The sequence below is a fragment of the Poeciliopsis prolifica genome, unplaced genomic scaffold (genome assembly GCF_027474105.1).
Source record: "Poeciliopsis prolifica strain line A6 unplaced genomic scaffold, Auburn_PproV2 SCAFFOLD106, whole genome shotgun sequence".
Taxonomy (NCBI): domain Eukaryota; kingdom Metazoa; phylum Chordata; class Actinopteri; order Cyprinodontiformes; family Poeciliidae; genus Poeciliopsis; species Poeciliopsis prolifica.
In genome coordinates, this window is record NW_026562481.1 from 885,884 (window position 1) to 913,517 (window position 27,634).

General features: G+C 38.3%; 1 pseudogene; it reads right to left on the reverse strand.

The window, feature by feature from the left end:
* Window positions 1–878: 878 nt before the first annotated feature.
* On the reverse strand, window positions 879–26,223 carry LOC129354231 (protein NLRC3-like; annotated as a pseudogene).
* Window positions 26,224–27,634: the final 1,411 nt, after the last annotated feature.

The following is a 27,634-nucleotide window of genomic DNA, read 5'->3' on the forward strand; positions in this document are numbered from 1 at the left end:
AATTCTTGAAGCAGTTTACAGGGACACAAAATTATACATATTTTTAGAATCAAAACCAGACTTGCATAGGATTGAACATAGTCATTCAAGAACACATTGACATTCTGATGAAGGCAAGCTACTGGTTTATAGCCGCAGTTACAGACTCACTGCGCCCCAAAGATGATGTCATCAGCCTTTCTGAGCAATGGCAGCAGCCAAAGTGGGTCAAATGTCTTTTCCAAAGAATAAGAGAGGCACATAGAGTGGAAATCAAACCAGCAACCCCCCATTGTTTCAATATTGTTCTACCATTGTTCCAACATAGCTATATAGAATATTAAGCATCTTTTAACTGCATTAATTGTGCTGTGATATACTGAAGTACATGTTATAATCAGAAACATTTTCAAAATATGTGTATGAGAAAGTCTTAGATGTCCATGATTAATTTCTGTGTAATAAAATAGGATCAGTCATTTTGAGTAAATAAATTGTGCAACTGAATCCTCTTGGTTAAAGTTATAGTGAAAGAGTCTCAACCACTGAGGCAGAAAATATTTAGTGTGTAACGGACAGAAACAGAACGTCTCCATCCAAGAATAATTCTACTTTCTGTGTGTCTGTTTTCTCAGAGACTCTTTAACCTCAACATAGAAAGACTGAGGAATCAGGAAAGATTCTAAATCCGGGATAAAGAGGTTCAGTGAATGTGGTGTTGAAGGTGTGGATGTGGATCAGTGCGTCAGATGAGACTCTATAAAAAGACAAAATCCCAGCAGGATGGTCGACATACACTGCCACTCTGTTAGAGACATAGAAGGTGGAGAGGGGGGAGGAGGAAGAGGAAAAGATGATGGGTGTTTTTTTGGCTTTGTGCCAGACAGAATAACCTTTATCAGAGCAGAACAGACTCCAGGACTGGTGATTCCGTCCAAACCAACAAGCATCACTGTATCCTCTAATTCTAATTCCTCTATAGCTCACAGAGATATCCACTTCTCCTTCACCTCAACCTCCCAGTAACAACGACCAGTCAAACCAGTTTGACAAAGCAGCTGAGGGACATCGAATCTGTCTGGATGATCAGGATAAGCCTGATGGTCCTTCACACGTGTAACCTTTGTTGTTGTTGTCAGACAATCTGAGCTCTCTGTTCACGGTGTTTAAGTCGATTGTGAGTTGACAAGAATCTGATGAAGAGAATAAAGACAACCCAGTTACTGATGATTGACACATTTGAGACCTGAAGAACTAAAAATGGTTGGATGTGAGCTGCTTTGTTGTTATTCATGAAATGACAAACATACTTACACTTCCTCAGATCCGGTGTTAACCACTGGACTCCGGAAGGGTCCACTCTGAAAAGGCAAATGAGGGTTGAGAGGTGAGAACATCGGGCAAAATAAAAAAATACTTTTTATTTGACACTTAACTATCAAGAACTACAAAAATTAAAATATTAAAAATCACATAATAAAAATAATTTAAAAGTGAAGAAATAGATATAAAAACAAAGATTTACATAATACCTATTGAAATTACATATGACAGCGTATGTGACTAAAATTATTTAGTAACTACCTAAAAGACTGTTTTTCCTAAGAGAGTAGCTTGGTTCAAAATCCAACTGCTGTGACTCAGGACTGCCAGCAGACAGACAAACCACTCATGGACACTAATGTTGCTCATCCCTCTAGTTGCAAATGGGACTCCACATGTGGAAACTTATGAGTCACAAAAAATATGAATATCCAGGAAAATAAAGAGAAAAAGACAAAACAGAGCTTGCTTTTTGTTTTTCTCTTCTATTTAATACTCTATGTCAGTTGTCCCCATACCTTAGAGTGTTTAATCTCCATTGTGAATCCTCCAGTCCAAACGACAACTGTTTCACTCCCAACTCTCCTGGACAATTGTAACTCAGGTCCAGCTCTTTCAGATGAGAATGGTTCATAGTCAGAGCAAACGCCAGATGAGAAAAGCCTTCGTCTGTGATCAAACAGCCCGACAAGCTAAAAACAAACAATAGCTGTTTTTCAAAAAAGGTTCAGGTTGAATCAAATTTCTACAAAGTTAGCTTTTTTAAATAAGAAAAACTAATAAATAATTGCAACTGAAAAATAAATCCAATGTGGAATGATCCTAAAATCAGAAAATCTTGAACATTTCTTATTGATAATAAACACACTGTATAAACATGGATACATATAGCGGCTACAATTTTGTAAACTGACTGTACCGTAATATGCTTATCCACATGGCTTCATGTGACAATGTTTGTTTTCAAACATACAATAAGTATCAAAGAAGCAATAAGTAAAAATAACACCTACAGGTGTTTATGAAAAAAGGTAAACATGTAAAAGTTCTTGTATGAGAAACCAATAAAGGCAATGCAGCTTATTTAGTAGGGTCATTTTATAGGGGATAAATTATTTTTAGAAATAATTTTCCTGACAGTCAGGTTCTTCCTTACTGAAGAACCTGACAACACAATGAAGGCACAACAAATGGTACTCTGTAATCCAAGTAGCTTTCCTGACCAGCATTGTGCAGCTCAGCAGTAAGTGTTGAATTGAACCAGTAATTTCTTTTGTAAAATATTTTGTTTTGTATTTCATTTATCAAACTGTATGAGGAGATGTTGAAATGTGAGAATGAATGTCTTATAAACCAATGTCAATGCATTTTTAATAATCAAACACTCCTAGGTTTCTCAGCAGGTGTATAATTTGATAAGCTTTTCATAAATGAGGTCACATGCAGGAAGAAGGAGTCAATTATCCATTTCTTTACTGAGGTATTTAAAGATTTTAAGCAGCTCCACTGATACTGGATAACCAATTACTTAACAAGACACTCCAAAATGTCATCCTTGTCCATACAACACAACTTTTTTCTTTTGGGGATATTTTCAACACGAGTCCTGTACAAAAGTTTGGGCCAAGTTGCTAACCACATTCCCATATCGGATACATTTAGAAATGGAAGGAAAAAAAATTGTAGCTTACTTGAGAATTTCTATTTTGCAGTTTGGACTCTCCAGTCCAGCAGAGAGAAGCTTCACTCCTGAATCCTGCAGGTTGTTGTTACTCAGGTCCAGTTCTGTGAGACTGGAGGACTGGGAGCGGAGAACTGAGGACAGAGCTTCACAGCTTCTCTCTGACAGGTTGCAGCAACTCAGTCTGAAGCAGAGTATAAAAATGTTAACTAATTTATTTTGAATCAGTTTTTTCTAGCTATTTGTATTGCATAGCCTCAGTTCCCAATTGATATCCTCTAAAGACACTTTGCAAAGAAATAATCTGATCAATGCAGTTACATAGGCACATTTAAGTCTTGCAGTTCAGCCAAATTCAATTGTTCAAACATAAAAATTTTAAGTAAACTGAGTTGATTCCATTGAGTCACTAACTACAGCAGTCACTCCCTCAGACTGAGGATGAAGTGACAGACAGGATCTCAGTGATGGTCGACTTCACTGAGTCAATCAAGCAAATAGCAGTAGGAACTCATTTTGGTCACCTTAACTTGCTCTAGATGAGAGATCTCTGCAGAGTTTATAACTCAAAGCAGCCACTTTTTTGACTTACAGAATATTTACCATTTTGTCTTTTTATGATCAACCAAATTTTATTATTATTCTGGTTGATTTGAAATAGAGTACAAAATTTATGTGGATGTGATGCATTACTAAATTGAAGAAATGCCATTTTCCTTTAACTGAATTTGGTATACACTGTTTCCTTGTCTGTAGAATGGGATTGCCTCTAGAACTAGTTTGTCTTGTGAAATATGTGTTGTCTATTTTATGCCATTGGATGTGATTTGAGTTAGATATAAAAAACAGAATTTGGCTTGAAAGGAAAATGTATGTCCATGCCCCTGATCATTACCTAAGGGTTTTTAGGCTGTGATTTGAACTCTCCAGTCCATGTGACAGAAGGTAAACTCCGGAATCCTTCAGATTGTTGTTACTAAGGTCCAGTTTTGTGACAGTCGTGGACTGGGACCTGAGAGCTGAGGACAAAGCTTGACAGCTTTTCTCTGAGAGGTTACATCCACTCAACCTAAGGAGTCAATAATGAAAAAACTCTAAATATACAAAATAAGTTCTTTCAACAAATTAGAAAAATATAACACAGAAGAAATATTTGACCAAGCAAATTTGATTTGCTTGATATCCAAAACATACAAATGTATAAATTATTGAATAAAAAAAAGTATTTACAGAGCTTTGTTGGAGACTTTAACCACTGGCAGCAGCTTCAGAAGAACATCCTCTGAAGCAGAGTATTTCTTCAGATCAAACTCATCCAGATCTTCTCCTGATGACACCAAGATGAACCCCAGAGCTGACCACTGAGCAGGAGACAGTTTGTCTGTGGTGAGACTTCCTGAACTCAGAGACTGTTGGATCTCCTCCACTAGAGAACGATCATTCAGTTCATTCAGACAGTGGAACAGATTGATGCTTTTCTCTGCAGACACATTTTCACTGATCTGCTCCTTGATATACTGAACTGTTTCATGATTGGACTGAGAGCTACTTCCTGTCTGTGTCATCAGACCTTGAAGAAGTCTCTGATTGGTCTGCAGTGAGAGTCCCAGGAGAAAACGGAGGAACAAGTCCAGGTGTCCATTTGGACTCTGTAAGGCCTGATCAACAGCTTTATGATGGAGAGATTTTAATTTTGGCATTTGAAAAAAAGTATACCTCTTTGAGAATGTTGGTGCTTCTTCCATCAGGTTGACCCCAGACTTAATGAAGGTCAGGTGAACATGAAGAGCAGCCAGAAACTCCTGAACACTCAGATGGATGAAGCAGAACACCTTGTCCTGGTACAGACCTCTCTCCTCTCTAAAGATCTGTGTGAACACTCCTGAGTACACTGAGGCTGCTCTGATATCGATGCCACACTCTGTCAGGTCTGATTCATAGAAGATCAGGTTTCCTTTCTGCAGCTGATCAAAAGCCAGTTTTCCCAGAGACTCAATCATCTTCCTGCTCTCTGGACTCCAGTGAGTATCAGTTTCAGCTCCTCCATCATACTTGACTGTTCACTTTGGTCTGAACCACCAGGAAGTGGATGTACATCTCAGTCAGGGTTCTGGGCAGCTCTCCTCCCTCTCTGGTCTCCATCACATCCTCCAGAACTGTAGCAGTGATCCAGCAGAAGACTGGGATGTGGCACATGATGTGGAGGCTTCGTGATGTCTTCATGTGGGAGATGATCCTGCTGGCCTCTTTCTTCTCTCTGAATCTCTTCCTGAAGTACTCCTCCTTCTGGGGTCAGTGAACCCTCTGACCTCTGTCACCATGCCAACACACTGAGCAGGGATCTGATTGGCTGCTGCAGGTCGTGTGGTTATCCAGAGGAGCAGAGGGAAGCAGTTTCCCCCTGATGAGGTTTGTCAGCAGAAACATCCACTGAGCTGGACTCTGTAGCATCAGTCAGGATCTCCTTGTTGTGGAAGTCCAGTGGAAGTCGACTCTCATCCAAGCCATCAAAGATGAACAGAACCTGGAAGTGTTCAAAGCTGCACATTTCTTTGGTTTCATTAAAGAAGTGATGAATCAGTTCCACCAAGCTGAACTTTTTCTCTTTCAGAAGATTCAGCTCTCTGAATGTGAATGGAAATATGAACTGGATGTTCTGGTGGGCTTTGCCTTCAGCCCAGTCCAGAGTGAACTTCTGTGTTAAGATTGTTTTCCAATGCCAGCCACTCCCTTTGTCATCACTGTTCTGATTGGTTGATCTCTTCCAGGTGGGACTTTAAAGATGTCTTCTTGTCTGATTGTTGTTTCTGGTCTGTGTTGTTTCCTGGATGCTGTTTCAATCTGTCTGACCTCATGTTCATCATTGACCTCTCCAGTCCCTCCCTCTGTGATGTAGAGCTCTGTGTAGATCTGGTTCAGAGGGGTTGGACTTCCTGCTTTACTGATTCCCTCAAAACACACTGGAACTTCTTTCAGACCAGCTTTAATGTTTTCCTCATAAACTGTAGCAAAATGTTCTTAATTTCATGAGACAAACAAAACACAAAAACAAAATCAATATGTTTAAGCTACAGACAATGATTTTATTTTCATTTAGACTTTATTTGAAGAAATTTTGTTCTAGCTCATACATAAGTGTCTCATGTGTTCAGGAGGTAAAATCTTAGTAGATGTCTTACTGCATTGGAGATGGTCTGCCAGATTATTCAGATTCAATATCCTCAAGAAATTCAGAGTGATCTTCATAAATGCCTCTCTGCTGTTCTCCTCAGCTGTTCCTTCTCACCTTCCAGCAACCCACATATCTGACTGTCTGGGTATATTTTGGAAACTGGACTGAGAACACGCTGGATTGTCTTCAGCTCATTTTTCACAAAAGTGACAATGTTGTCCTCCAGCAGCTGGAATAGAATAGATTGTGATTGAAAAATAATTTTGATAATGATAGATAGGTGACCACGAAAATTCACAACTGTTATCTTGGACACCACTTACATACAACCTTGAACTGTTGGAGACATTGCATGTAAAATCATCAGTTCTGCTTTTGCTAAACTACAGACAATGCCCTAGTGCATTTTTGATAATATTTGATGGTTTTAATCATGCCTCACTCTTGGCTATGCTTTTAATTTTTATCAGCTGTTTTTTAAAAAACAGAAATTGGATTTGTATTATGCAAATGTCAAGGATTCATATTTCTCCAAAATAAGACATCCTTTCTGAAAATCACCTCATCTTTGTTTATCTACTCTCTTAATATACATTTCTTGCTCATAGTCAATTGGTACAGAAAAAGTCTGTGAGAAAGTGGCCACATGAAGCTAACATAGGCCTGCAGAAATGTTTTGAGGGCACAGACTGGATCGCTCTTTTCCAGCAACATGGAAAGGATATCAACATCATGGCTGTGTATGTGATAAACTACATGAACTTCTGTGTGGACAACACAATTCCTACATGGTAATAACAAACCAGGACAACCAATGAGCTGAAACCAGAACAAGAGAGCATTCAGGGAGGGAGGCAGGGAATTATTGAAATCCATACAGAAGCAGCTCAATGCTCAACGTCAAAATTAGACACAGCAAGGAAAAGTACAGGAAGAAGCTACAGAACAAACTACAAAGGAATAATCTTAGAAGTGTGGTCAGAGATTAAATTATCACAGGGTTCAAGTAAAGGAAAATCTGATTGGTGGAAGTCTAGTCAAAATCTCTTTTCATGCTTCTGAATCAATTGTGATTGTAAGTGTTGTGTTCCAGATTAATGTTAAATTCTCCCCTCTATCTTTCCAGTTGGAAGCTCAAGATTCTAATACATTTCTTAACAGGAAATCTTTCCTGCAAATAGCCATCACCATCTCTTTGAAGAACTTTGAACAATGTGACCTGCAACATTCAATTTCAATAAAGTATCTCTTAATTGAACTGAATCTGAATGGCGAGTACCATAAGGAGAACAAATAAAAATGTAGATTTTGTACATTTCCTAACCTTAAATATGGAGTCCAGCTGCATTTCATTGTGAGTGGCTTGAGTTCTGGGATCATCAGAATACTGATGATCCACTCTGTGAAAGAAGCAGGAACAATTTATTAGTTAATATATTTACTAGTAAATTGATTTTCTAAAATAAATGTTGTACATATTAAATCTCCAAATACATTGCAATAAAAGTCATTTTAAATGTTCACAACTTCAATTAAACACAATACAATAAGATTTAATAAATAATTGAATAATTAATGAGAGAAATATGACATATAAAGGTGAATGCCCACATAGCACTGCCTTGAACAGTGACCACGGGTTAAGGGGATCATCTCATCAATATCTTCACTCATTTTCTCCATATATAATGCTAGAAAACATCCAATACACCCAATGCAGTACGAGAATAATCTATGAAAAATATCTTAAATTCACAATCACATGGTTGAATTAACTTGCTTTACTCAGTTTTCATAAACATCTCACCTTTCTTCTGCTGAAGGTTGATTTTGTTGAAATTCAAACCAAAGATTCTTTGAAACGTGGCTTTTAAAGGACACATTCTGGTATGTGTGCTCATTTTCAGCTGTAACATTCTTCATTCTAAGAAAAAAAAATTCTCTTAAATATTTTATAGCACTTTATTTCACTCAGATGAAGAGTTTTGACAAATTCTGTTTGCAAAGACTCTGCTCCCTGCAGGTAGCAGTCTGTATGCCTTTAAGGCTATTGCCTCAGCCTGTTTGGAGCAACGTTAATCTGAATTATTTTTTATAGCAAATCAAAAATAACAAAGAGACCAGGGTGTTTCACAGTGAAATTATGCAAAACTATCTCCATAACACACCAGCTCATTAATTAACCTTCTGTCAACGTCTGTTTTTTATACATTGTCATATTTAATTCCTGGGCCCTTTAGATTTGCTACTTTCCCTTCTGGCCCTCCACTCCCAGAGTCGGGTCAAAGAGTTGCTAACTTTTCGTGGGTGTGTGTCACTACGAAAGACTTGTATTATTGGGTGAAGGAAAATAAAAGGGGTCTTATATAGTAGATAAAATTATTGTTAGATTATATGGAACTGTCTCAGACATCAATGGCTTCTAGGTAACTTTGAAGTAGGTTTGTTAAAATAATTTCTATCTCTATTAATATATAGTTCTCAATTCTAAGTGAAGATATTCCATTATATTGTCTTCTTCAAATATTTAAGGCCCAGCATAGATTATAAACAAACTTAGAATAGATATATTTCTAACCTTGGAGCTCACCTCTCTGAGGATGGTCCAGAAGATTCAAAGTCAATATGAAGATCATAAACGCTCTGGTTCTCAACTGATAGAGGCCAGACGGTGGTTCAAGATGGGATTTCTGATTGGTCCTGAAAATAGAAATATTATTATAACCCATTTTATAAGATTCCGTTTTACATAACAGCCTTTGGATGAGAGTCCCATACAGACAGGAAATAGAATGAAAAAGGGACCTAATAATTGTCTTCAAGTAAAATAACAACCCAGTGTTAATTGCATATTTTATACATTTAACTGACTGTAAGAATGAGCAGCTTGATATGTTTATCTGGGTTGAATTTAGACAGAAAATCAATGTCAACATGATTACATGAATCTATGATCAGCTGTCCTTCTTTCTAGGATGAATCATGTTGAACACATGTTGGTCATCAGATCAGGAAATGTGTTGGAAGTTGATTTTTTCCATCTGTGTCCTGCTGGAACGCAGACCTCTAACCAACAGGCTGCTGTCACTTTACTCAGTTTTCAGAAAACTTCAGATGATTTTGGGGACATTTTGATTCATTTAATTGTGGCATGTTTGGCTTCATGCTGCGGTTCTAATTATTGCCACAGTATTTTCTCTAATCTTTATTTTGTGAACTCTAAATGCTCTGGGCCGACTCTTCCTTTAATGCTTGAGGTTCTGCAATAACTTCTATTTACAGTCGCTCACCTCCAGCTCAGATCCCGTCAGCATGGGCTGGTAGAAACATTAAGGAGGAACATAGCGAACAGCAGGGTACCAGGTGTACCAGGCTGTACCAGCTGTATCAGGTGGTACCAGGCTGTATCAGGTGGTACCAGGTGGTACCAGGCTGTATCAGGTGGTACCAGGCTGTATCAGGTGGTACCAGGTGGTACAGGTGGTACCAGGCGTATCAGGTGGTACCAGGTGGTACCAGGCTGTATCAGGTGGTACCAGGCTGTATCAGGTGGTACCAGGTGGTACCAGGCTGTATCAGGTGGTACCAGGCGGTACCAGGCTGTATCAGGTGGTACCAGGCTGTATCAGTGGTACCAGGTGGTACCAGGCTGTATCAGGTGGTACCAGGCTGTATCAGGTGGTACCAGGTGGTACCAGGGTACTGGTATCAGGTGGTACCAGGTACCAGGCTGTATCAGGTGGTACCAGGCTGTATCAGGTGGTACCAGGTGGTACCAGGCTGTATCAGGTGGTACCAGGCGTACCAGGCTGTATCAGGTGGTACCAGGCGGGTACCAGGCGATACCAGGCTGTATCAGGTGGTACCAGGTGGTACCAGGCGGGTACCAGACAGTACCAGGCTTTGACTCGTGGTGACAGTCGCAGTACAGTCTCTTATATCAGGATGTCTCATAGACAATAGTTTTTTTCAGCAACTAAAGCATTTCTGTGTGTAGGTGCAAAGCAGATTTTTTCCCACTATTATGAGGACAATGACGAAAATATAAATAGAAAAAAAATTTCTAATGTCAACATCAGACCTACGTTTTTATTCATAACATAGGGTATGAAAAATTATTCTTGCCCATAATTTGATAGTAAGAGGGAACAGATCCACACCCTCCTCCTCAACATGGACCAGACGTCTGAACAACATGGAGGCAGAAACTGAGAGTCATTATTATACTGAGGGCAGCCAGACTAGTTCCTTTTGCTAAATTATTATATTTAGCTACATATGAATGCTGAAGGGCATAAGCAGGCCTTCTAACATACAGTTAAAAAACAACAAACAAAAAAACCCCGCTCCCCCCCTTCTGCACGTCCCTTTAAATTATATGAGGAGAAACAAATACATTAGAAACACAGAAACATTTTATACTGACTCAGTTTATTCAGTCACAGCAGGTAGAAACATCTCACCTCTTTAACGATGGAGGTCCAGCAGATTTAAAGTCAATGATGTCACGCTTTGACCTGTCACTCTTAAAAGACAAACAGCTGGACTCTGGTCTGGTTCTGGTCCTGTTCTGGTTCTGGTTCGAGTCTCTGAGGATCCTGACAGAAACATGATGATTAAAACCCATTCTGTCAGGTTCTGTTTACACACCAGCCAACATTTCCGTCATGGACCCATCTGGACCGGAACCGGGCTGAAGTTGGTGATTTTGTCCTGTGGGTCCTGCTGGAACCCACAGCTCTAACCACAGGCTGCTGTCACTCTGCTGCTTCTGCAACATGGACCTGCTGGCTGGAAGAAACACTGATACCAGGCTGAGCTGCTCTGTTCAGGCTGGATGAAGCAGCAAAGAGGAGCAGCAGCTTCATCACCGTTTGGGCCTGATGCAGTTTGAACGCTGTGTGAAAAGGACACTGAGAGATGGTGACTCACCTCTGACCTTTGCTCTGGCTCTCATCTTCCCCACACAGAGAGGTTTTAGAGGGAGGGTCTCCCTCCTCTCTGTCCTCACACTGATCCATGCTGCTGAATCCACTGCAGCTCTTTCTACCTTCACCTGCAGAGGAAACACATCATTCATCAGCTCTGACCGTCTTTACATCATTAGAGCTGGAAAAAGATCAGCTGCTCCTCATTTTCCCATCAACGACCTTGAAAAGCCCTCCAAGACACCTGAGATCTTTTTCTGGGTCAGTTTTCTCTGCTTCGATGTGCAAAAACTGTCTAAAACTCAGCAACTCATTGATTAAGGGACAATACTTCATACCTCCCGTTTATTAGCACAGTCAAGTAACTATGTTATGTTCAGTTGTCATACAAATTATATACATATCAAAAATAACTATAAGAAATTTGATTTTACATTTAACGCCTTGAAATGAGATCTCGGTCTTGTTAAGAAGCTCCTGCTTGTTCCAAAACTCCCCATCAGGACAAGATATTAACAATGCTTCTCCATTATATCGTTTTCCTTGTTCGGAGGAGCGTTGGACTCAGAGGTTCCTATGATAAGTGCAGGACACACTTCTGCCAGATGTTTGCTAAATGCTGCTGCTGCTAGTCTGGAGGAGTTGTGTGAGAGAGGTATGAGGGAAGCTTTGTGAGGTGGAAACCCAGCCTGGAGACTGCAGCTCCAAGGAGGAGCTTTGGGTAAATGTGCTGCACAATTAATATAAGATTATGAATAAACATTCTCAGAAAATATTTCCTATTCCACCATCTAAACAGGCTGCTCTTCCCTCTGTTTTTCTTTCTTTGTGCTTTTGCTTCTGGTTCTCCTTTTTCCATGTTCTCTTCCTTACTTGTGTTCTACCTTCAATCCTTAGATTTTTTCTTGTTTGTCTCCTATTTATTTTCCTCTCTCTCATCCTTCTGGTGTTACTTTCTCTGTATTTCCCACACCATGGTTGAATTTGGATCCCTGATGCATTTTTGTTCTTAAGATTTTAAGCAAAATTTAAAAGATTGTTGAATGACAAGAAATGTTGGAATTGTTCATGAAAAAGATCCAGGAACATGTCGAACATGCTGGTCAGTGACCCAGTTTGTGTGAAATCTTCTGATCCAGATTAAAATATGAAGGTATTTGATTCCACTGATGCATTGACCAACTTCTGTTTTCAACCGTGACTGAATGCATTGGACTTTGGACAGTCATTGTCCACAGTCAACACATTGAGTTACACATTGTAATTTGTTTAATCATACACAAACCGATTGGCTTTTGGGTCATGATAAACTCCGACCTACACGCTGCCATATAAAAATACATTTACACAGAGAACAGCACTCTGTTGTGAAGACCAAAAGAAATGGAGCAACAGAGAAATCCTGGGATAATTGAGTCTGTGAGGAGCAGGAGAAATACATCATAAATTTGAAAATATTGGCAGCAAAAAGTGAAGCAACTGAAGCAGGATCATAACAGATCAAAGGTCACAATAATCACAGTGGATCAGAGGGGAAGAGCTGTAATAGTGGTTTTACTGAACTTGGTTCTGAAGAGACAGCAACTTTTATTCACATAGTCCCAAAAACTTAAAGTGAATTTAAGATGAAAATATCACCATCAAATAATTTACTAGACTTTTTAACTGTCTTGTTACTGAAATGTTCAAAGAAACTTGACTTTCCGATTATCTGTCTTTTTTTTTATGGATTCCAGGCTTGAATGTTTAATCTGCAAAGGTTTAAAATGTTATATTTTCTTATCTGATTCAATACACCTTTAGGTATTCAGCTGTTATTTCTATCTGCTCTCTGAACAGCTGATATTTTACAGCTGCTATAAATAGGAAGGAAGAGACATATATGACAGAGAAACATCACAAGTTCTGCTTTTATCACTCTACATTTATGTATTTCTGTCCCTTCATTCTCAGAGGGACAGAAACACATTTTAATATGATGCAGAAGATTTAACTGGTGGCAGAACCTTAAAGAGTCGGTTCAGGTTTTAAGTGGATTTTTGTATCTATATAAATCATAGCAAAACCTGCCAACAGTTCAGCTTTTAAGCTCTGAGCTATTTAGGTTTTAATCAAACCATTTTGGTACTGGTTGGGTCCACAGAGTTCTAATGATCTAAATGTAAAACCAGCTGTTTATCATGCTGTTGATTCCAGTTCATCATTAATCGTATCATCTTGTAATTCAGTCTTGAAACTGTAGAGACGAAACTTTGTGCTGAAATCATTAGTGAACATGATCTTCAAATGCAGATAAATGAAACAAACAGGAAACTTCTTTAAGACAAAGTAGGAAACAAAACAAACTTACAGCTTGTTGAAATAGTCCAAAGAGTTGAAGAACATCTGAAGAACAGACTTACACTCAGGTGATCGGCTTGAAAGGAGGCGGAGCTTCACTCATGATGGAGGCGGGACAGTTAGGCAGCAACAGGAACAGAAGTGGAGTTCCTGGAAACTTTTTTCCTGATCCTCAAGAAGCCATTTGGTTTTCAGCTTCAAGTCGGACGTCAGAACAAAAACAACACACACACTAAACAGCAGCTCTATTTCTTGGTTTTCCTGTGAAAACCTTAGAGAGCAGCAGGATTTGGTGTGTTCTCACGGTGTGTTCTCACGGTGTGTTCTCACGGTGTATTTTCACGGTGTGTTCTCATGGTGTGTTCTCATGGTGTGTTCTCCAGAGTCACAGTGTGTCGCTGCGTCCTGGAGGTTCCAGTCAGCTTCACCCTGCAGCTGTTTCTGGCATTGAACAGGAAGTGAGGTGTGCCTGCAGCTCATTGTGCCAATGGAATTAATGTTTAAACTATGAAGTTTAAGTCCAGATCAAATAAATCATCTGACAAGAAATGGAAATAAAACCTCCAGGTTGCCTTTAATCAACTTTTTGTTCGATTTGTTTGTGTCTCTTTAGTCATCCTTATGTTTTTGTTGAAGACTCATTCACATGACACCAGAAATCTTGCAAAGCTTGCTCTTGTGTATTCTGAATAAATTAAACATCTCTGACAACCTTTGGAAAAGCCACATTAATTCCCCCATTAATAATACTTTTTACTAATGATACATTTTATTAGTCAAATAACCTGAAAGTCATACTGAACCTTTTTCTTTGTACAGCTACAGGTTTGGTGAGATATATGTTGACCAATAAAGAAAAAAAAAACTGCTATACAGTTTGTCACTTTGAAAGTAAAGAATCTCTTCTTGGCTCTTGTGTCATATTCAACAAGTTGGAAATATAATATTGTAGTTTTTTATGTTCTTAAGTTAATGTAAAAAATGTTTTAATAAAATAACTATTAGTTTTGCTGAAATAATGAGAAGCAAATTATTCACATTCAGAAGAAGATATGTTTATTGTTTAAAAAAACACAAGTATAACGGAAGAAAATATACAAAAAGAAGATTTAACATTTGAATTCAAGACATGTTTAGAAACTAATAATCAGATAACATTTACAAAAATGTGACTCATGAATGATTGGATAAAACCAAGAGATTATCAACATTTGGATAATCTGTGTGAAATTTTCACTGGATTTGGACAAAAATTATGTGGATTTTGGAATAATCCCGATTTATTACAGAAAAAGGAAAACATTTCCATTAAATAATTTAGAAGAGTTTCTACAAGAAACAGATTAAATTCATGAACTTCAATGTGTTTCTGAGTAAAAGACAAAGACATGAACCCTCCATGAAACAGAGAGAGTTTCTCTGACAGGAGGAAACTCAACTCAGCACAGAGACACAGAAGAACCAGAAAACCAAACTCTGAATGCAGGAAGCAGAGGTTCAGTGAATGTGGTGTTGAAGGTGTGGAGGTGGATCAGTGAGTCAGAGGAGATGGTATAGAAGGACAAAATGCCAGCAGGATGATCCACATACACTGCTACTCTGTTAGAGACGGAGGAGGAGGAGGATATGGGAGCTTTTATGTTGTTGTGCCACACAGAGTAACCGTGTTGATCAGAGCATCTCAGACTCCAGGACTTATCATTTCCTCCAAACATGCAGTCTTCACTGCATCCCTCCTCTTGATTCCTCTGTAGCTCACTGATAAATAAACAACTCCTCTCCACTCAACCTCCCAGTAACAGCGACCAGTCAGACCAGTTCCACAGAGCAGCTGAGGATGCCTGTAATCAAATCTGTCTGGATGATCAGGATGTGGCTGGAGCTCATCCACATGTGTCACCTTCCTGTTATCTGCAGACAGTTTCAGGTTTCTGTTCACTGTGTTTGTGTCGATGGTGAGTTGACAGGAATCTGATGGAGAGAAGAAACACAATCCAGCTGCAGTTATTGATCATTTATTGATCTTTGATGACTCCTGAATGAGTGATGTGACTCTGTGAAGATGGTTGTTGTCATGAATCAGATGAAAAACACACTTACATTTCCTCAGCCCTGGTGTCAAGAATCGGACTCCAGCAGGCTCCACCCTGAAAGGAGGACGGGGGTCAGAGGTCAGCAAAACATGGACATTGCATGTCTCTCACACACATTGTCCTTATATATATACACTGGAAAAACACTGGAAAAAAATGTTTCTTACATGAGATAACATTTATGTCAAACCCTTAAACCTCACGACCTGGAGGCTAAAGGGAAGTGATAAACTGGTTTTGCTTCTATTTTTGTCCAAACTGTGCAGTAACAGAATAAAGCTCCTATCCTTCATCTTGCCCTATGGCTTTAGAATTTCTTGCTGGTTTTATGATCATTTTCTTAGCTTTGTTTCTTCCAACCGTTGATGAGGCCACTTAAAAAACTACTGCTTCTATTGTCACTTTACATTTCTTTACATTCAGGAAGAGAATAGGCGATTGTTAAGAATAGTAGAAGCTCTGAGTTAGAATGTATTAAACAGAAACTTTATTTAGTTTATAAATCTAAACACTCATTCCTAATCCATCTCCACCATATTCTGAAATGATCACACAAAGTTTCATAAATAGACTCCAATGCTCCTCCATACCTGAGAGTTTCCAGTCTCCAGTGTGGATCCTTCAGTCCAGCCGACAGCAGCTTCACTCCTGAGTCTCCTGGATGATTGTAGCTCAGGTCCAACTCTTTCAGATGGGAGGGGTTAAAGGTCAGAGCAGAGGCCAGAGAAGCACAGCCTTCCTCTGAGATCAAGCAGCCTGACAAGCTGCAGACACACAAATGAACATAAATGATCAACTATGAATAGCAATATGCATTTGTTCATTTTTAATTGTGAAAGGCAGCTAAGAAACCAGAAGCATCAGTTATCAAAACAGGCAGTGATGGAAAATACCAAAATACTTCTGATTTTAATTTGAAAACATATTAAAAATATAATTTAAATATTAACATATATTTAATTTATATATTAGAACTAATGCATGAATTAAATATTGATTGTAGACAATCAGCACCAATAGTTTGAAGTGGAGATTAGAGATACAGCACACTGCTTATCATAAATTTATGACTTTAAAAAGCATCTTAACACAGTTCAGGAAACATTGTTGACAATCAATGAATGTTCTGGTAATGAATGATCTCTGCAAATGAGATGGAGTCTGACTAATAAATCTGGAACAAAGTCATTCACATCAAATATTTTCTTACTGCGAATCAGAAATGGACACAGAACTTTACCAACACAGATTTAACACCCAGCACCAACCGAGCAAAGATGGCAGAACAACAACAACCTCAAAGTCATTTGAGCCAAACAAAGAGCCGACAGGATCACATCTGATAAGGATGGAACCAGAGATGATCCGATTGAGAACTCAGCCAGATCACAGCGGGTGTTACATCCAGATCAGGAATCAGAAAAATATGTGTATTTTTTTTCTGAATAAAAATGGGAATCATAACAGTATATACCATCTTGTGGTGGTACAGAGTCAGACTGTCTCAGAACAACTTGTGTGACTGTGCAGCAGTGACTCCCATAAAGCAGACCAGAAAACACCATCAGCTAGAAGTGGGAGCATTATTGCCACATTAGCAACATTGTTGCTGTATTTAGTGACTTTTCTGACCCCTGCATAAAAAATGCTGGAGCTTATTTGTAAACATTGCAAGAGGTCAAAATATATTATTTACATTTTTTTTAAATTATTGCCATGTCGAGACAGATAATTTGTGAATAGATCAAGCACCTCCCTGTACTGTTATTTCCATCTGAACAAATGGACTGCTCCCCATCAAAAACAACCAATCAGAGCTGGGATGAGCATCTTAGTGCTGTCAACCTCTCTTGTCTATACACCTATGTGAATGGCGGCAAAAACACTCAATGTTCCAATAAGACCCTCCTGCTGACTCTGATTGTCAGCAGGAGGCCGACTCCTCTGCACTTAAAGAATGCAGAGGAGCTTGACTTTTTATTTATTTTATTTTTTATAGATTATCTGTCTTATGCTATACTGTAACAACAGTGAGTTTTATGAAAGCATTTTTTTAAAATAAAGTGAATGAAAACAGAGTAGAAGGATGTGTACTAACTGAATCATCGACTCCTAATTAGAATTTTCAAAGCGAGAACAGAAACCATAAGAGAGGGGAGGAATTATTACATTCTGGGGAAAATTTGACTCTTGAATTTTAGGGAATTGCAGTAAAAGACCATAATAGAACTTTGAGAGTAACTTTATATAAAACTATGGAAATAGTGACCTTTATATCTTATAAATATTTTTTTACATCTGTGGGACACTTCAATTGTGATATGAACCAACATTTTGGTTTATATCACCATGTTAGACAGGCAACAGGTAATTCAATAATGAAACAATAAATTAATAAAGAAAAAATAAAATCTCATTTCTGTGCCCATGACAAAAGTTTGTGAAACTTTGACCCCTCTCTTACAGAAGGTACAATAGACAAATTTCTAGTTGACTGTGTTCCAGTCTAATAATATTTCAAACAAAAACTCATCATAACTGGGATTTACGTGAGAGTTTCCAGGTTGCAGTTTGGACTCTCCAATCCAGCAGAGAGAAGCTTCACTCCTGAATCCTGCAGGTTGTTGTTACTCAGGTCCAGTTCTCTGAGACTGGAGGACTGGGAGCTGAGAACTGAGGACAGAGCTGCACAGCTTCTCTCTGAGAGGTTACAATCACTCAGCCTGCAGGGGAAACAAAACAGTAACATGACAGACATCTGAGAAATAAAGGAAACGTACCCTAATGCACATTTCCCAGTGGAGGCATATATTATAGATATAAACTGGTTCCTTGTCATCAATATTCAGATATATTTAAAACAAAAATTTAATTGTGTGCTTTCTTACAGAGCTTTGTTGGAGGCTTTGACCACTGGCAGCAGCTTCAGAAGAACATCCTCTGAAGCTGAGTATTTCTTCAGATCAAACTCATCCAGATCTTTTTCTGATGACACCAAGATGAAGATCAGAGCTGACCACTGAGCAGGAGACAGTTTGTCTGTGGAGAGACTTCCTGAACTCAGAGACTGTTGGATCTCCTCCCACTAGAGAAACGATCATTCAGTTCATTCAGACAGTGGAACAGATTGATGCTTTTCTCTGCAGACACATTTTCACTGATCTTTTTCTTGATGTATTGAACTGTTTTATGATTGGTCTGTAAGCTACTTCCTGTTGGGTTCAGCAGACCTTGTAGGAGCCTCTGATTGGTCTGCAATGAAAGTCCCAGCAAAAAAAACGGAGGAACAAGTCCAGGTGTCCATTTGGACTCTTTAAGGCCTGGTCAATGGCATTCTGATAAAGACTTTGCCTTTTAGGCTGCTTTTTAAACATTGAAGATATCTTGAGGCTTGTATTTATCAGCCATGAGATTTACACTGAACTTGTTGAAGGCCAGGTGGACATGAAGAGCAGCCAGAAACTCCTGAACACTCAGATGGATGAAGCAGAACACCTTGTCCTGGTACAGACCTCTCTCCTCTCTAAAGATCTGTGTGAACACTCCTGAGTACACTGAGGCTGCTCTGATATCGATGCCACACTCTGTCAGGTCTGATTCATAGAAGATCAGGTTTCCTTTCTGCAGCTGATCAAAAGCCAGTTTTCCCAGAGACTCAATCATCTTCCTGCTCTCTGGACTCCAGTGAGGATCTGTTTCAGCTCCTCCATCATACTTGACCTTCTTCACTTTGGTCTGAACCACCAGGAAGTGGATGTACATCTCAGTCAGGGTTCTGGGCAGCTCTCCTCCCTCTCTGGTCTCCATCACATCTTCCAGAACTGTAGCAGTGATCCAGCAGAAGACTGGGATGTGGCACATGATGTGAGGCTTCGTGATGTCTTCATGTGGGAGATGATCCTGCTGGCCTCTTTCTTCTCTCTGAATCTCTTCCTGAAGTACTCCTCCTTCTGGGGGTCATTGAACCCTCTGACCTCTGTCACCATGCCAACACACTGAGCAGGGATCTGATTGGCTGCTGCAGGTCGTGTGGTTATCCAGAGGAGAGCAGAGGGAAGCAGTTTCCCCCTGATGAGGTTTGTCAGCAGAACATCCACTGAGCTGGACTCTGTAGCATCAGTCAGGATCTCCTTGTTGTGGAAGTCCAGTGGAAGTCGACTCTCATCCAAGCCATCAAAGATGAACAGAACCTGGAAGTGTTCAAAGCTGCAGATTTCTTTGGTTTCATTAAAGAAGTGATGAATCATTTCCACCAAGCTGAACTTTTCCTCTTTCAGCAGATTCATCTCTCTGAATGTGAATGGAAATATGAACTGGATGTTCTGGTGGGCTTTGCCTTCAGCCAGTCCAGAGTGAACTTCTGTGTTAAGACTGTTTTCCCAATGCCAGCCACTCCCTTTGTCATCACTGTTCTGATTGGTTGATCTCTTCCAGGTGGGACTTTAAAGATGTCTTCTTGTCTGATTGTTGTTTCTGGTTTGTGTTGTCCTGGATGCTGTTTCAATCTGTCTGACCTCATGTTCATCATTGACCTCTCCAGTCCCTCCCTCTGTGATGTAGAGCTCTGTGTAGATCTGGTTCAGAAGGGTTGGACTTCCTGCTTTACTGATTCCCTCAAACACAGACTGGAACTTCTTCTTCAAACCAGATTTAAGTTCATGTTGACCAACTACTGCAAGATGTTCTAAAATAACACAAATAACACGAGGAAGGAAACAAAGTCATTTTCTGAAGATTATTTGAACAATTAGTATCATCATTAGATATTAGTAATTGTTTTTGAAATATCCATCAGGTTAAATACTTGTAGAAATACTCTTACTAGTCTGCAGATGGTCAGCCAGCTCCTCCTGCTTCATCCTCCTTAGGAACTTTAGTGTGATCTTCATCACTGCCTCTCTTGTATTCCATCTCTGCTCTTCATCTTCATCTTCCAACGCGTGCTCATCATCTCTCTGACTATCTGGGCATTCTGGATCATCTGGACTCAACATTTTCTGGATCTTCTTCAACTCGTTCTTCAGAAAAGCGGCAATGTTGTCCTCCAGCAGCTGGAACAGAATAATATATGAAGAACACATCAGACCTAAAATTATGGCCAAACATCAGTTCATATTGAACTGATTGACAGTCTATTTGTTCACATATTACAACATGAATAAGATTAAACAGAGCCTAGGAAAAAGTTGTTGAACATGTACAGACCATAAATATGGAGTCAACTTGTGTTTGGTGCTGCTGTGCAGATAGACCACCGAAACCCTCTGAGCTCTGCAGATCCACTCTGGGGAGCATGCATAAAAATACACTCAAAGCTTTTCTGTCCACACAGAGACAATCTCATTAGGTCCCATCAAAAAAGGCAAACATTATGCAGTGAAATGTGGAATGGAAAATGGGTAACACTTTATTTGAAGGGTTGTGAATAAATAGTGTCATGATAGATGACACCATCATAAACATGACATAACCCCTGTCATGAACACGAGTAAGTTTTCATGATATTTATGACTGTTGTCATAAAGTGTCATTCAGCAAATCATCACACTTAATACAAAGTTGACAGCATTCAAAATGTCTTTGTTATGACAACTTGACATTAACCAAGGCGTCATAATATGACATAAAATTGTTATAAAAGTTTTACTGATTAAACTTTAGGTTTAATAACATAAAGCTACATAATTTAAAAGTTTAATCAGTGACACTTTTAGAACAAATTTATGTCAGATTATGATTTCTTGGTTAAATGTTAAGTTGTCATAACAATGACATTTTGAATAATGTCAACTTTGCATTAAGTGTCATGATTTACCCATTTTCCATTCTGGTTTCACTTGTTCACTTGTTTAAAATAAAACTCAAACTGTTTTATATTTAGAGATATGGGAAAAAAGAGATGAACTCAGATTAAAACATGTTGGAGTAAAAGCATTTCAGACTGACTCAGTTTACACAGCGACAGCGATCAGATTCAGCTCACCTGTCTGTTTCTAAGGGTTGGTCTGGTTGAAATTTAACAGGAAGATCTTTGGACCAGTCACTCTTAAAGGACACACAACTGGGTTCAGTTTCAGGTTCAAGTCTCTGATGGATCCTGAATGGAAAAAAATCCTTGCATTTAAAATGTTTCTGTGAACTTCAATTTTAAGACTTGAAGTAATTGTATGTTCAAACAATGCCTGTAAATAAAGAAGCTGCTTCAAAAGAAAATTTAAAAGTATAAATTTTGAGGATTTGTTTTTATCATTTCTCAGTTAATTTTGCTGACTATGGTTTCTTTCATGTCTATTTACATTTTGATAGAGAACAATCTGCACTAAATGAAGAAGATCGTAGATTTTCTTGAATGTGTCTGATGACAAAGATAAACACTCCAAATTAGAATATCCCAATTAAAACAGCTCTGGATTAGACCAGTTGTGAAAAACAACTGTAAGTCTACAGATGTTTTTCTGTAGGTCTGTAGGTCTGTAAATGGGTCCTAAATCTTAACACAATGAAGATAGTGTAATTCTGAAATATGAACTAAAAACAAACATGTCTTCATATTAGACTTGAAGTCTAATATGCATAAGTAGATGTGTGACAATAGAGCAGACCATTCCACAGATTTCATATATTTTGAGACATACAGCTCACCTGTCTGTTTCTGAATGTTGGGCTGGTTTAAATTTAACAGGAAGATCTTTGGACCAGTCAGTCTTACATGATACACAACTGGGTTCAGGTTCAGGATTGAGTCTCTGATCATTCCTGAAAGAAAAAAATATAATTGAAAACCGTTCAGTGACATTCAATTCAATATTCTAAAAATATTTGTTTTAATACTGGTAAAATACATACCTGCCTCAAAAACCAACATCTGAAGTATATATATTTTTTATTTGCCTGGGATATAAATTGATATTTAACTTTACAGACAACATGCCCTTTTATCCAGGTTTATTTAAAAACATTTTTTTTAAATCTGAACATCTTCCTTTAAAATGTTTAAAACTTTCCTCCATTATATTGCTCTCAATGGAAATACAGCTAGGCTCTGGTTTTGGGTCAATGTCAGTATTACCACTGTGAATAAAAACAGTTTGTATTTCTGAAACCCTATCATTCAATGTTGGTTGTTATTATGTTTTGGAATTGTGTTTGTAACAAACTGAGGTGAAACCAAAGCTAATTTACTTCTAATTAGCAGAGGTTGTTCTAAGTGCCTGATCAATAATGGTTCTAATTTAGATCCTCACTCTAGTAAATTAGTTTCATAGAATAGAATAGAATAGAATAGCATTTATGTCATTGAACAGGATTCAACGAAATTTCTATTGCAACTCCCGTGCATAACAACACATTTGTGTATGATACAGTTTATTGTAGTTTCTCTCATAACTGAGATAATACCATTAAAGTAAAAATAAACTTTGACTTGATAAAAATTATGTGAAAAATGTTAAGTTCATTACAAACTATACAAAAAAAGCAGATTCAGATTTCATATGTTGTGAGATATAGATTACCTCTCAGTTGATGAAGGCTGAGCTGCTTTAAATTTAACAGGAAGATCCTTGGACCATTCACTTTTTTAAAGGACACACAGCTGGGCTCAAGTTCAGGGTTGAGTCTTTGATGGATCCTGATTGAAAAATATTATTTATATCTTTCAATGAAAATCAATTTCAATTACATGTTCAAGCAATACCTATAAAATAATATTCTGCCTCAAAAAATTACATCTAAATATGAGAAAAGGTGATTTTCTGCTTCTGGAACACATGTAATAAATTCATGTCCTCTCATATATCATCCAGGTTATAAGAGGACATGGATGAACATCTTTCTTTAGAACTGGATGAATCTTCCTCCAGTCTGTTACTCTCCATGGACAGATAGCTCAGCTGTGGTTCCAGTCCAGATCCAGATTCATGACTGTAACAATTTGATGATGTCAGTGTTGAGCTCTTCTATGGAGAACAATCATTATCACTGTTTACTGAGGAACAGCTGGAGCTTCATCTAATGTTGGTGCTGTGTTTGGAACCTACTGTGGTGAAATCAAAGCTGATACGCTGCTGGGCCCAGACATTGTTATTTCTTCCTGGTCAGTGACATTTTTTCAATTGTAACCATGATAACTTATTAAATTATATTGGGATGGCTGACAGTTTAATTTAATGACAATGCATACTAACACTAAAGCTGCTCTGGTAGTGACAAACTTCACATTTATTGTGTGAATGCTGTGTGAAAAGGGCTGTGGACTCTTAGAAATGGTGACCTCACCTCTGACCTTTGCTCTGGCTCTCATCTTCCCCACACAGAGAGGTTTTAGAGGGAGGGTCTCCCTCCTTTCTGTCCTCACACTGAACCATGCTGCTGATTTCACTTCCACATCAGTTCACACACACTTTGTACCTTCACCTGAAGAGGAAACACAAATTATCTGCACATCACCTCTAATCATCCTTCACATATGTGTTAAAAAATCTTAGTTTCTCTTGACTTTCCTATCAAAGACTGTAACCAGCTCTTAAACTTATCCCTGCTGAAAGGGGTGAACAACCATGTCGACAGTCTCTGACTCATCACGGCTTTTTTACACAGCTTTGCGTTCTCGTCTTGGTTGTGTTTTTATTGAGCACAGACCATCAGATCAATCAGGCAGAGGAACTCAGGTTTTCACACATTTTTCTCATTCTGTCATCCTAAATGTTATCAAAATTGAGAAGCTGTGTTTTACAGGCAGTGGTACAATAACAGATTTCTTAGGTAATTCTCATATTTAATATCTCCACCTGGCACAGTTTCATTAAAACGAAACAAAAACAAAACTATCCCATGTCATTAACCAGGCAGTCACTCGGATGACCAGTCACATTCCCTTCAGTGTTTTTCCAGCTTTTTCTCTCTGGGAGATGTAATAAAGCTCCCAGAGCCAGGAAAATCATTTACAAAAAATCCCTCATCCCTAAACGTATTAAACAAGGACGGCATAGTTGCTTTATCTTAATGTTTTAATCTATTTGTTTTTTTGTTTAAAAGTGGGTTACATTGTTTTTTTTTTATCGTCAAAGAGTGTTTTAAACACTGAGTTCTGGTAGAATTTCTGTCACCTTTGGGTGGTTTTTTATCCATCTTATCTAACAAAACAACTTTAGAAGGTAATAAAAGATCAAAGTTCACAATATTCTGATTGGATCAGAAAGGAAGAGCAGTAAATGTTGGATTTTATTGAACGAGGTTCTGAGGCGACAGCAACTTTAAGTCCAAAGTCCAAAAAAATAAAGTGGCATCAGATGATAAGAGCGGATGTGGATGAAAACATTAACTGATTGATGGTTCTGTTCACTATTTTAACATTCAGTGAGTCCAGAGCATCACGTTCTCTCAGCATCAATCCAAGTGAATGACTTCCTGTTGACACATGCACAGACTCCTCGGTTCATCAGTTGGAGGTGAAGCTGCAGTGAAACACTTTGAATGAAGAGTTTCTCAGAGTTGTGTTTGAAGGAAGACCTGAACATGTTGAAGTGGAGAACAGATCTGAAAGCAAATCTCTGCCTCTACTTCAAACAGCTCTCACTAGATCTGATTGGTTAGTTTAGTCTGAAGGCCCGAACACAGGGGTGCCCAAAGTGGGTCCTCGAGGGCCGGCATCCTGTTCTTGGTTTAACACACCTGGATCATTAGAGAAGGTTGTTCCTCCCACCAGGAGAGAACTAAAACAAGCAGGACCAACTTTGGGCATCCCTGCCCTAACCATTTTTTCATGTCAATCCCTTCTTTTGCCTTAAATATTAATTTAAGGAAAACAAAATGGTTTTATTTTTTTATTTTTTCATCTCCTCAAACTTCATTTAGAAAAAAAAAATCCTAATTCAATATTCTCCCTTCATGGGTCGACACTGGAACAACAAACTGATCACTTTGGAAGAAATCAATAATTAGGTGTAACTGTTCAAAATAATAATGGTTTTACTGGTGGATGTATGAAACTCAGTGTGACTATCACCTGCCTCAACTGCATCTGGAAATATCTGTTCTTTGAATCTAAAATGTTGCACCTGAGGAAGTTTAAAGCTTTTCTGTATCTAGCCTGATTTAATTCGCCTTCAGCTGTTATTCAAATCTGCTCTCTGAACAGCAGCTGCCATAAACAACAGCAAGGAGAAATATGAGAGAAAAACATCACAAGTTCTGCTTCAAGCTCTCTCCACATGTATCAACTGGACCTTTATTCTTAAAGGGACAGAAACAAGTTAAGATGACCCACAATATTTAAATATCTGCATTACATCTTAAGATACGGTTCAGTTTTCAATTAGATCTTTGTTCGTTTAGTGCAGAGCCTTTAAAACATATGTTTTCTCATAGAGTCCAAGATCTTTGGTTGGAGGTCAAAATGTGGTTTTAACTCAAAATCAGGGACATTCGTCTGTTTAAGAACCTCAGGTTTAGATTTTAGACGAATCAGCTAAAGCCATGAAACTTTAAGTTCTTCTTATCTAAATTTCACAATTATCAGATGTTCATAGTGTTGCTTGATTTCTGTTAATAATTTAACAATCCTTTAGATTAGCATTCAAACTTCAGAGCGAGGAAACTAATAGAAACATTCCTAAAGACAAAGTTTATGTAGGAAACAAAGCAAACTTACAGCTTGTTCAAAGCTCCTAAGAGTTGAAGACGGACATCTGGACAACAAACTGTGATACATTGGACCTGCGTCTGAGTACGAGGCGGAGCTTTACCTGTGATGGAGGCCGGACAGGTAGGAGGGTGGGGCAGCAGGAGGAGCGACAGTGGAAATCCAGGAAGTCTTAAGTCTCTTCAGTCTTTCCAGGTCCTTATTATGATCCTGTTAACGCTTTGGGTTCCTGTTTTGATCATATCCTCGTTGTTGATTAACTGTCTTAAATTTTCCATTATATATCTGGCTGTCTGTTCAGGACTTGAACAGAGAAAAAGTAAATAATAATGGAAGTAGTACTCACACTGATATAGTGAATCATTAAGTAAGGTATTAACAAATGCTGTGTATCTACTTAAAGGGGATTCTGAAAGAACATTCTGAGTTGCTGAAGGTTTTTTAGCTGATCAAAGTCTGAATTTTAGTGAATGTGTAGCCAGAGCGAGGATATTCTTGGCAGGTGAAAGTAAAACTTTAAGGATTTAGTCAACCCAATGTTGACTAAACATGGGATTTAGTAAAATATTATGTGCTTATTAATATCAGATTTTGCAGAAACATAATCAAAGTAAAGGAAAATGTTTTGAAGTCACATTAAAAAACTCATCTATCTGGATGCTAAACTGTTCACTACGTCTTCAACAGTTGACCACTGTTTTTATTTATTGCAGTTAGCATTTAAGTTAATGCTCCAGTCAAACACAGCCATGCTGCTTGGAAAGCAAAAGCATTGCAGTTGAGCTGCAGATCGATTGATAAGAAGAAATGATAAGAAGAAACCACAGAAGTAGAGAAACATTCGAGGCTGTTTTTGCTCAGCAATGGGAACCTGAACCTCCGTACTGTCACAAATATATTTCCTCAAACAAGTGAAAATATATGAATGAATGTTGTTTTTATTAATGAAATGTTAATGTATGCATTAAATAACATTCTGAATTTTAAAATATATGCATTTTGTTCAATTTATTTCTGCTCAATGTTTTATGCTGCCTGTCAAAAACAACTTCCTGCCACACGTCTCACCACACTGATAATGAACTATAGAGGCAAAAACCTTTTGGTGCAGAAAACTGCTTGAAACTGAGTTTGACATGTATGTTGTGTCCAGTTAGGCTGGCGCCGTTCATTACCTCATCAACTTTAGGCAATAAAATAAATAAAAGAATCAGCAAAACTCAAGATTTAGTGCCTGGAGGACAAAGCAGGAAGACGTCTGTGGGAAGGTAGGAACTGACTGCTGGGGAAATGTCCGGTTGATCGGGTCAGTGATTGTTTTAAGTGATGATTTGTAAGTCAGAAACAAAATGAGACATTTTCTGCAGACTGTAACACAAAATGATAAATAAGATTCATTTGAACCTATTTTTAAGAAAATTTGAGTGTAAAATGTATCTTGAACATGTTAAGCCAGTTAAATTCACACGGAATTTA